We start from the raw sequence: 10,000 nt of genomic DNA, 5'->3' as shown, positions 1-10,000 counted from the left end.
ACACTTTCAGTCATATTTCGGTACTTGATGCATGCTAACGTTAATATGCTAGCATTTAAAACTAATTTTTCCGCGATCTAATATTTGGTACTTGATGCATGTTACATTACAGTTAGCATTTTAGCAAGCTAGCATTAGTATGCTAGCTTTTTTTATGATAATTTTGCAGATATACATCTCAGTGTCAAATATTTTGTTTCTTGATTAATGATACTTGTTAGCATGCTAAAGTTAGTTTGCTTTATTTTTTATTTTATTTAATTTTTTTCAAGCTAATTTTTAATATATCGGTACTTGATGCATGCTAACGTTAATATGCTAGCATTTAAAACAAATTTTTCCACGATATAATTTTTGGTAATTGATGCATGTTACATTACAGTTAGCATTTTAGCAAGCTAGCATTAGTATGCTAGCTTTTTTATAATAATTTTGCAGATATACATCTCACCATCAAATATTTTGTTACTTGATGAATGATACCTGTTAGCATGCTAATGTTAGTTAGCTTTTATTTTTTAATTTTTAATTTATTTTTCAAGCTAATTTTTTATATTTCGGTACTTGATACAACGTTAATATGCTAGCGTTTAAAGCAAATATTTTTTCTTTAAAACTGTTATTGCTCAAAAAAAAAAAAAGACCTAAAATCAATGTTGTAAATGAAATTATTGACATATTTAAGCCACCAATTACTTCACATCAAATATTTCACTTTGGAATATTTTTTTGGGGTGAAATATTGCATATTTTGCGTTTTTGCCCCCAAAATTTTTATATCACAAAAACAGCATATAATAAACAAACAAAAAATAATAATAAACACTTATAATCAACAGATATATCCAAAGTTGAATCAGAGATTTAAGCGTTAAAAGTAAGCAAATTTAAAATAATATTTGACTTATTTTTAACAATCTTCTGAGTTTTTTTAATCCCCTAATTTAAAATAAAAAATTAAAATAAATTGTCATTATTAAAAAAAATAAAAAAAAGAATCAAAATCAATGTTATGAATTATTGACATATTTAAGGCTCTAATTACTTTACATCAAATATTTCTCTTTGGAATATTTTTTTGGGGTGAAATATTGCATATTTTGTGTTTTTGCCCCAAAAAAAACCAACATTTTTATATCACAAAAACAGCATATAATAAACAAACAAAAAATTATAATAAACACTTATAATCAACAGATATATCTAAAGTTGATTAAGAGATTTAAGCGTTAAAAGTAAGCAAATTTAAAATAATATTTGACTTATTTTTAACAATCTTATGAGTTTTTTGAATCCCCTGATTTAAAATAAAAATAAATTGTCATTATTAAAATAAAATAAAAAAAGAACCAAAATCAATGTTGTTATGAATTATTGACATATTTAAGGCTCTAATTACTTTACATCAAATATTTCACTTTGGAATATTTTTTTGGGGTGAAATATTGCATATTTTTTGTTTTTTGCAATAAAAAAAACAACTGAATTTTCTTTAACAAAAAAAAAACCTTTAAATCGACATATTTAAGTGTTAGGAAAAAAAAACATTCTCACTTATTTATTTTTTTAAATTTTTCTTTAAAACTGTTATTGCTCAAAAAATAATAATGACTTAAAATCAATGTTATGAATTATTGACATATTTAAGCCTCCAATTACTTCACATCAAATATTTCCCTTTGGAATATTTTTTTGGGGGAAATATTACATACTACATTTTTATGTCACAAAAACAGCGTAGAATAAACAAACAAAAAAAATAATAAACACTTATAATCAACAGATATATCTGAAGTTGATTCAGAGATTTAAGCGTTAAAAGTAAGCACATTTAAAATAATATGACTTATTTTTAACACTTTTATGAGTTTTTAAGTAATTATTAAAAAAAAAAAAAAAGAGTCAAAATCAATGTTGTTATGAATTATTGACATATTTGAGGCTCCAATTAATTCACATCAAATATTTCACTTTGGAATATTTTTGGGGGTGAAATATTGCATATTTTGTGTTTTTTCAATAAAAAAAACAACTGGATTTTCTTTAACAAAAACGGCATAAAACATTAAAAAATTACTTTAAATCGACAGATGGATTTAAGTGTTAGGAAAAAAACATTATCACTTTAAAAAAAAATTTTTTTTTCTTAAACTGTTATTGCTCAAAAAATAATAATCAAAATCAATGTTGTTATGAATTATTGATCTATTTAAGGCTCCAATTACTTCACATCAAATATTCCACTTTTATGGGGAAAATATTGCATATTTTGTGTGTTTATAATTTAAAAAAAACTGTGTTTTCTTTAACAAAAACGGCATCTAACATAACAATAATAACTTTAAATCGACAGATAGTTGATCTTGAGATTTAAGTGTTGGATAACTGCATTTTTACAATAACATTTTGGCAACTTAGCTGCTTTTTTTTTTTTTTACCATAAAAACAGCAGTACTGTTTTTCCATTTACAGTAATATACACTAAATTTTAAGGTTCAATTATTAAAACTTACCAATTTTTATGATAGTTGGATTTTATTAATTTTTTTTTACACCATGACTAGGGAAGGTTGTTTGCATTGGGTCATATAAGTGAATGCTGTGCATACTTCAAGGTCATTGACCTGAATTATTCATGTTGTCCACTAGAAGGCGACATATTATCAGCATCAACATTGTCAGAATCTTAATCTTTTACTGTAAAATTTACACTGTTTTTTTTAACTGTAAATAAAAAAACTGCATGTTTACAGTAAAATGTTGGCAACTGAGCTACTTTTTTTTTTTTTTTTACCATAAAAACAGCAGTACTGTTTTTCCATTTCCAGGTAATATACACAACATTTTAAGGTGCAATTATTGCAACTTACCAAATTTTTGGATTTTTTTTGTTTTTGCACCATGACTAGGGAATGTTGTTTGCATTGGGTCATATAAGTGCATACTTTGACGTCATTGACCTGAAATATGCATGTTGTCCACTAGAAGGCGACATATTAGCAGTATCAAAATTGTCAAAATCTTAGAATTTTTCTGTAAAATTTACATTTCCTTTTTTTTTTTTACTGTAAATAAATATTTTGGGTTAGGGTTACCATAAAAACAGCAGTACTGTTTTTTCATTTACAGTAATATACGCTAAATTCTAAGGTGAAATTATTGCAACTTACCAATTTTTATGATAGTTGGATTTTATTTGTTTTTTTTTTGCACCATGACTAGGGAAGGTTGTTTGCATTGGGTCATATAAGTGAATGATGTGCATACTTCAAGGTCATTGACCTGAATTATTCATGTTGTCCACTAAAAGGCGACATATTAGCAGTTTCAAAATTATCAAAATCTTAGTCTTTTACTGTAAAATTTACATTGTCTTTGTTTACTGTAAATAAATAAAAACTGCATGTTTACAGTAAAATGTTGGCAACTGAGCTACCTTTTTTTAATGCCATAAAAACAGCAGTACTGTTTTTCCATTTACAGTAATATACACTAAATTTGAAGGTGCAATTATTGCAACTTACCAATTTTGATGATAGTTTGATTGTTTGTTTTTTTTGCACCATGACTAGGGAAGGTTGTTTGCATTGGGTCATATAAGTGTATGCTTTGCATACTTTGAGGTCATTGACCTGAATTATTCATGTTGTCCACTAGAAGGCGACACATTATCAGCATCAAAATTGTCAAAATCTTCGAATTTTTCTGTAAAATTTACATTTCTTTTTTTTTTTTACTGTAAATAAATATTTTGGGTTAGGGTTACCATAAAAACAGCAGTACTGTTTTTCCCATTTACAGTAATATACACGAAATTCTAAGGTGAAATTATTGCAACTTACCAATTTTTATGATAGTTGGATTTTATTTGTATTTTTTTTTGCACCATGACTAGGGAAGGTTGTTTGCATTGGGTCATATAAGTGAATGCTGTACATACTTCAAGGTCATTGACCTGAATTATTCATGTTGTCCACTAGAAGGCGACATATTAGCAGTATCAAAATGGTCAAAATCTTCGAATTTTTCTGTAAAATTTACATTTGTTTACTGTAAATAAACATTTTGGGTTAGGGTTACCATAAAAACAGCAGTACTGTTTTTCCATTTCGAGTAATATACACAAAATTTTAAAGTGGAATTATTGCAACTAACCATTTTTTTTTTTTTACATTTTTGTTTAAAAAAAAAAATCTAATAAAATGCATTAAAAAAATGTGTAATAATAGTTTTCACCTTTAAAAGCGGCCCTCTGGGGCCAAACATAACTGCGATGTGGCCCTCAGTGAAAACGACTTTGACACCTCTGATCGAGAGATTTAAGCTTTGAACAAACAAACAAAAAATTTACTTATGTTTAACATTTTTATGACCTGACCTGGGACCAAACTTGGGGAAAATAAATATATTGTATTGGTTTTGCCAATGAAAAATATCAAAATGTTTGGTCTTTCAGTGTGTGGCCCTCAGTGGAAAAAGTTTGGACACCCCTTCCACACCAAACTCATCCCTGGTGGCACCGGTTAGAACAGTTAGTCCAAACCATGGTCGGGTGGATTAGGAGCTGCGTGACGCTCCTCTTCAGGACGAGCGAAGCGGTTGCGTAACGCGGCTCGTGACGCGGGCGAGGGAGCCGCTTGATCACGCGGGGACGGGTCGTCTTCTCCGCCGCGTCACTTTCCCCTCGCTCCCGCGGCGTCTCTCGGCTCGCTGGGTTATTTAAAGACACAAATTATTTCAGGATGGGCTGCTGGACCCTTGGGCCATAGTAGGAACACATTACAGTAAGGATTGTGTAACGCTCCCTTCCAATATGCGTTTCGTGTTTTCTTATGAGGTCAGTGAATGCACCGCGGAGGCTATGGAATCATACCAGGACGTATGATTAGTCGCGTTTACACGGCCTCCGAGCCTGGATGGGATCTGGATTAAAGGGTTTGATGACCGTTGAACAGTCCTTTTAACTCTGTGATTCTTAAACTTTTTTGGCCACCGAGTACCGAAAAAAAAAAAACTGGCTCTCCAAGTGCCACCGTAGTGACCAACAGTTATACAGTAACGTAGTAGGCCTAAGTATTCATTAAAAGCAGGGATTGATTGAAACTTTTATTAGTAGATTGCACAGTTCAGTACATATTCCGTACAATTGACCACTAAATGGTAACACCCCAATAAGGGAAAATGTTTTATTTAACAAATATATTAAGTAGGGGACGTAAAAAAATCCATCCATCCATCTTCCTCCGCTTATCCGAGGTCGGGTCGCGGGGGCAGCAGCCTAAGCAGGGAAGCCCAGACTTCCCTCTCCCCAGCCACTTCGTCCAGCTCTTCCCGGGGGATCCCAAGGCGTTCCCAGGCCAGCCGGGAGACATATACAGTATATATATATATATATATATATATATATATATATATATATATATATATATATATATATATATATATATATATATATATATATATATGTATATATATATCAGTGACGTGCAGTCACTAGAGGCAGGTGAGGCGGGGCCTCACCTGCCATCATGGAAAGAAAAAAAATGTAAAAAGAAAAAAAAATAATTAAATTGTTATATGTATGCAGTGATTATACTATAAAGTTATTTTCCATTTAACTTCACCAGTTTTAGATTATTTTTATTCAAAATCGCTGAATTTTCACATTTACCGTTCAAATACTGAGAAGAGACGGTGCGGTGAACAGCAGCCAGTTGAGGCACGTCACTCAGTGCCTCAACATGGATTGCGCAATGACTCGGCTAACTGCTGGCCTGCTGTGCAGTGAGACCGTATTGCTATATGAATTATATTATACATTTCCATAGTTTAGTTAGCTGAGGTATATAATGTACAGTGTATTTTGTCAACAACTGTATGTGTGTAAAGTATTTCTTGTGCTGAGCGATCATAAAACGGCTGCAAAAGACGCACTGGCTGAGGCTCGCCTCCTGCACCCCCGCCGTGGAATTGTTATATCAACTAAAGCGCACACTTAAACTTTCCACGTGCAAGATTGAATCTATTTTAAAAAATTATTTCATAAGAAGCCAAAAAGTGCAAAAACAATAATGTTGGTGTTGGAGGAGTTGTGAATGACTGCAGGGACACAACATTAGATACACCTGCAGACTGCAGGTGTACCTAATTCACAACTCCTCCAACACGAACATGATTGTTTTTGCACTTTTTGGCTTCTTATTAAATAACTTTTGTAACCTATTTTTATGGGCTTTCCTCTTTGTGATGTTAAGTTCCTGTTATGCGCTGTTATACAGTATATGCCTTGAGCTCTTATTTTGAAGGCGCTAAGAGCGGAAGTGATGTCAAGTTGCGGAGGTTTTTGAAAGAAGGTAAATAAAGTGGTCCTCGTGTAAACTGGAGCCTCCATGTTTGTTATTTTGTAGTTTCATACAGTATAGGCGACATTTATAAACCCTCGGTTACACTTTTTTTAAATAGATTCAATCTTGCACGTGGAAAGTTGAAGTGAGGGCTTTAGTTGCGGCGCATGGACTTAATTTCTAAGTAAAGGTAAGACCATAATAATGTTTTTTTTATTAAATGTGCTTTTTTGTGTGCTACAGTTTGTATGTGTAAAGTTAAAGTTAAGTTAAAGTAGCAATGATTGTCACACACACACTAGGTGTAATGAAATTTGTCCTCTGCATTTGACCCATCCCCTTGATCACCCCCTGGGAGGTGAGGGGAGCAGTGGGCAGCAGCGGCGCCGCGCCTGGGAATCATTTTTGGTGATTTAACCCCCAATTCCAACCCTTGATGCTGAGTGCCAAGCAGGGAAGAATGCTGGTATGAGCTTTTAAACATAACCCGTTAACTGCTGCCAATCAAATGGTGAATAAGATACTCTTTAGGGTTCATATGTTTGTAAATCTGACTGTGATGAAGTCAGTGCCTCACCAGCCATCAACCTCACCGTATGTCACTGATATATATATATATATATATATATATATATATATATATATATACACACACATATGTATATTTATGTATATATATATATATTCATATATATATATATATATATATACTGTGTATATATATATATATATATATATATATATATATATATATTCATATATATATATATATATACTGTGTATATATATATATATATATATATATTATGTGTATGCATACTTACATAATGTGTGCATGTATGTGTTTAGTTTTTGTGTGTGTGTATATATATATATATATATATATATATATATATATATATATATATATATATATACACAAATATATTTATACACATATATATATTTATATTTTTGTGTGTGTGTATTTATATATGTATATATATATATATATACACACACACAAATATATTTATACACATATATATATTTAATATATGTATATATACACACACATATGTATATTTATGTATATATATACATATATATCTATATATATATATATATATATATATATATATATATATATATATGTATGTATATGTATACTTACATAATGTGTGCATGTATGTGTTTAGCTTTTGTATATATATATATATATATATTAAAAACTTCATACATTTTTAAGGGAAATTACATCTATGTATTTTTGTCATAGAAACATTTTTTTTTTTTTAAGTAAAATCACATATCGGGTCGGTATCGCCGATACCAGCCTGAATTGTCACTCGGTATCGGATGGGGGGGGGGGGGGGGGGACCAGTGTATCGCACATCTCTAGCGTTTTCCATCAGGAAGTGACGTCACTAAACCGAAAGTGAACACCCAATTTGCAGGCATTTATAAAAAATAAAAAAAAACATTTACAAACTAAAATGGAAGAAGATAACATATTTAAACTCTGAAATAAAAATTAAGCCAGAACAATATTGAATTTTTCTTCTTTCAAGAAATTATATTGTGATTTTTGTTGTTGTTGTTGTTATTTAAAACTTAGTTAAAAGATGGTTATTGTGTTAAAGTACTTTTTGAGCACATTCAACAGTAGTTAAAAAATCTAAATCTATTTTATATTTGATTACACTCCCTTACACAAACGCTGAATAGTTGTGGAGTAGCAAAGTGCAACATGATGATGTTGTAAGAAGATTAAACATTTGGCTGCAATCATGTCAAAACATGACCAAAGTTGTTCATCCTCTAATCCGCCGCTTCCGGTCGTGGTCTCCGAGCGGCGAGTCACGGGGATGATGGGATTTTTGGGGAAGGTGAGCGTGGGCGTGGATCAGCTGCTGCGATGATGCTGAGCATCATGTGTACTCCAGCCACACAAATGACAACAAACTGTCTATGACGTCATTGCTTGTGCTACTGACGGCCACCAGGGGGCTCTCTTATTGCTGTCATAGTTTTCATGTTCCAAACCAATACAATATATAGATTGTTTTTAACCTTTAGGGCTCTCCTCGAGTTTGACCTGGAAGGATCTTTGTCATAAAAATGTTAAAAACAAGTCATATATTATTTTTGGGATTTTCTTTAATTCAAGGCCTAAGTCTCTAGATCAATGTGAGCTTTTGTTTTTGTTTGATTTATTATGTACTTATTTTGAAGGTGAATATTTTCAAAAAGGGCAATATATCATTACATTGATTTTAATTTATTATTCTTTTTTGAGCAATAACAGTTTAAAAAACTAAATTCTTAATAATCAAAAACGGCCCCCACTCATAAACTTTCAACTCTTACATCTTGAGATCAATTTCGGATCTGTCAATTTATTTATTTTTTTGCCCTTTTTGTCAAAGAAAACTTTGTTTTTTTATGGCAAACACATAAAAATATGTAATATTTGTACCCAAAAATATTTCAATTTAAGTGTTTATTATTTTTCTCTTTTTGTTATATTTTTCTCCTTTTTGGGGCCTTTTTGTAAACTAAAACTTATTTTTTTATGGAAAAATACGCAATATTTTCCCCCAAAATATTTCAATTTAAGTGTTTATTATTTTTATGTTTTTGTTATGTTTTTCTCTTTTTGGGGGGCCTTTTTGTCAAAGAAAACTTTGTTTTTTTATGGCAAACACACAAAAATATGCAATATTTTCACCAAAAAATATTTCAATTTAAGTGTTTATTTTTTATTTTTTAAGCTTAAATCTATGAACCCACTTCCGATCAATTCGTCAATTGTAAGTTTTTATTATTTTTTTATTTATTTTATGCCGTTTTTGCTATAGAAAACGTTTTTTTATGGCAAACACAAAATATGCAATATTTCCCCCAAAAAATATTCCTAAGTGGAATATTTGATGTGAATTAAATTGGAGACTTAAATTTGTCAATAATTCATAACGTCATTGATTTTGATTCATTATTAGTTTTAAACAAATCCCATTAAAATTCTTGGGGATAAAAAAAAGTGCCCCATTTTTTTATGTTTTTATTTTTTATTTTTAATCTTTTAAGCTTAAATCTATGAAACCACTTCAAATAAATCCGTCAATTGTAAGTTTTTATTATTTTGTATTTATTTTATGCCGTTTTTGATATAGAAAACTTAATTTTTACGGCAAACACAAAATATGCATTATTTTGTCGTTTTTTTTTAATAGTATTTATAGAATGTGTTTTAAAAAATGAGCTGTGGGCTGCAAATGGACCCCGGGCTACACTTTGGACACGCCTTTCAAAAATAATTTTAATTTGCAGTTATTAGCGTTTTCGTTGTTCTTTTATCATGTTTTTATGTTATTTTTTTATTATTAATTTTATTATTTTTTGTTTTTCCATCCATCCATTTTCTACCGCTTGTCGCGGGGGATGCCGGAGCCTATCTCAGCTGCATTTGGGCGGAAGGCAGCGTACACCCTGGACAAGTCGCCACCTCATCACAGGGCCACAATGCAAAATAACTAAGAAATTGTAAAATAAAGAAAACGTTGCAAAATAACAAGCAAAATATTGCAAAATAAAGAAAAAGTTGCAAAATGAGAAAAATGTTGCAAAATGAAGAAAACGTTGCAAAATAACAAGGACAATGTTGCAAAATGACA

General features: G+C 30.6%; 1 protein-coding gene across 3 annotated transcripts in view; it reads left to right on the top strand.

Moving 5' to 3' along the window:
* The window catches only part of trim3b (tripartite motif containing 3b), a 76,478-nt gene that overhangs the window by 10,128 nt on the left and 56,350 nt on the right, over window positions 1–10,000 (top strand). The window lies entirely within an intron of this gene.

This window comes from Nerophis lumbriciformis, linkage group LG37 (assembly GCF_033978685.3).
Source record: "Nerophis lumbriciformis linkage group LG37, RoL_Nlum_v2.1, whole genome shotgun sequence".
NCBI lineage: Eukaryota > Metazoa > Chordata > Actinopteri > Syngnathiformes > Syngnathidae > Nerophis > Nerophis lumbriciformis.
The sequence above is the reverse complement of the archived record's forward strand: the minus strand, read 5'-3'. Positions and strand labels throughout refer to the sequence as shown.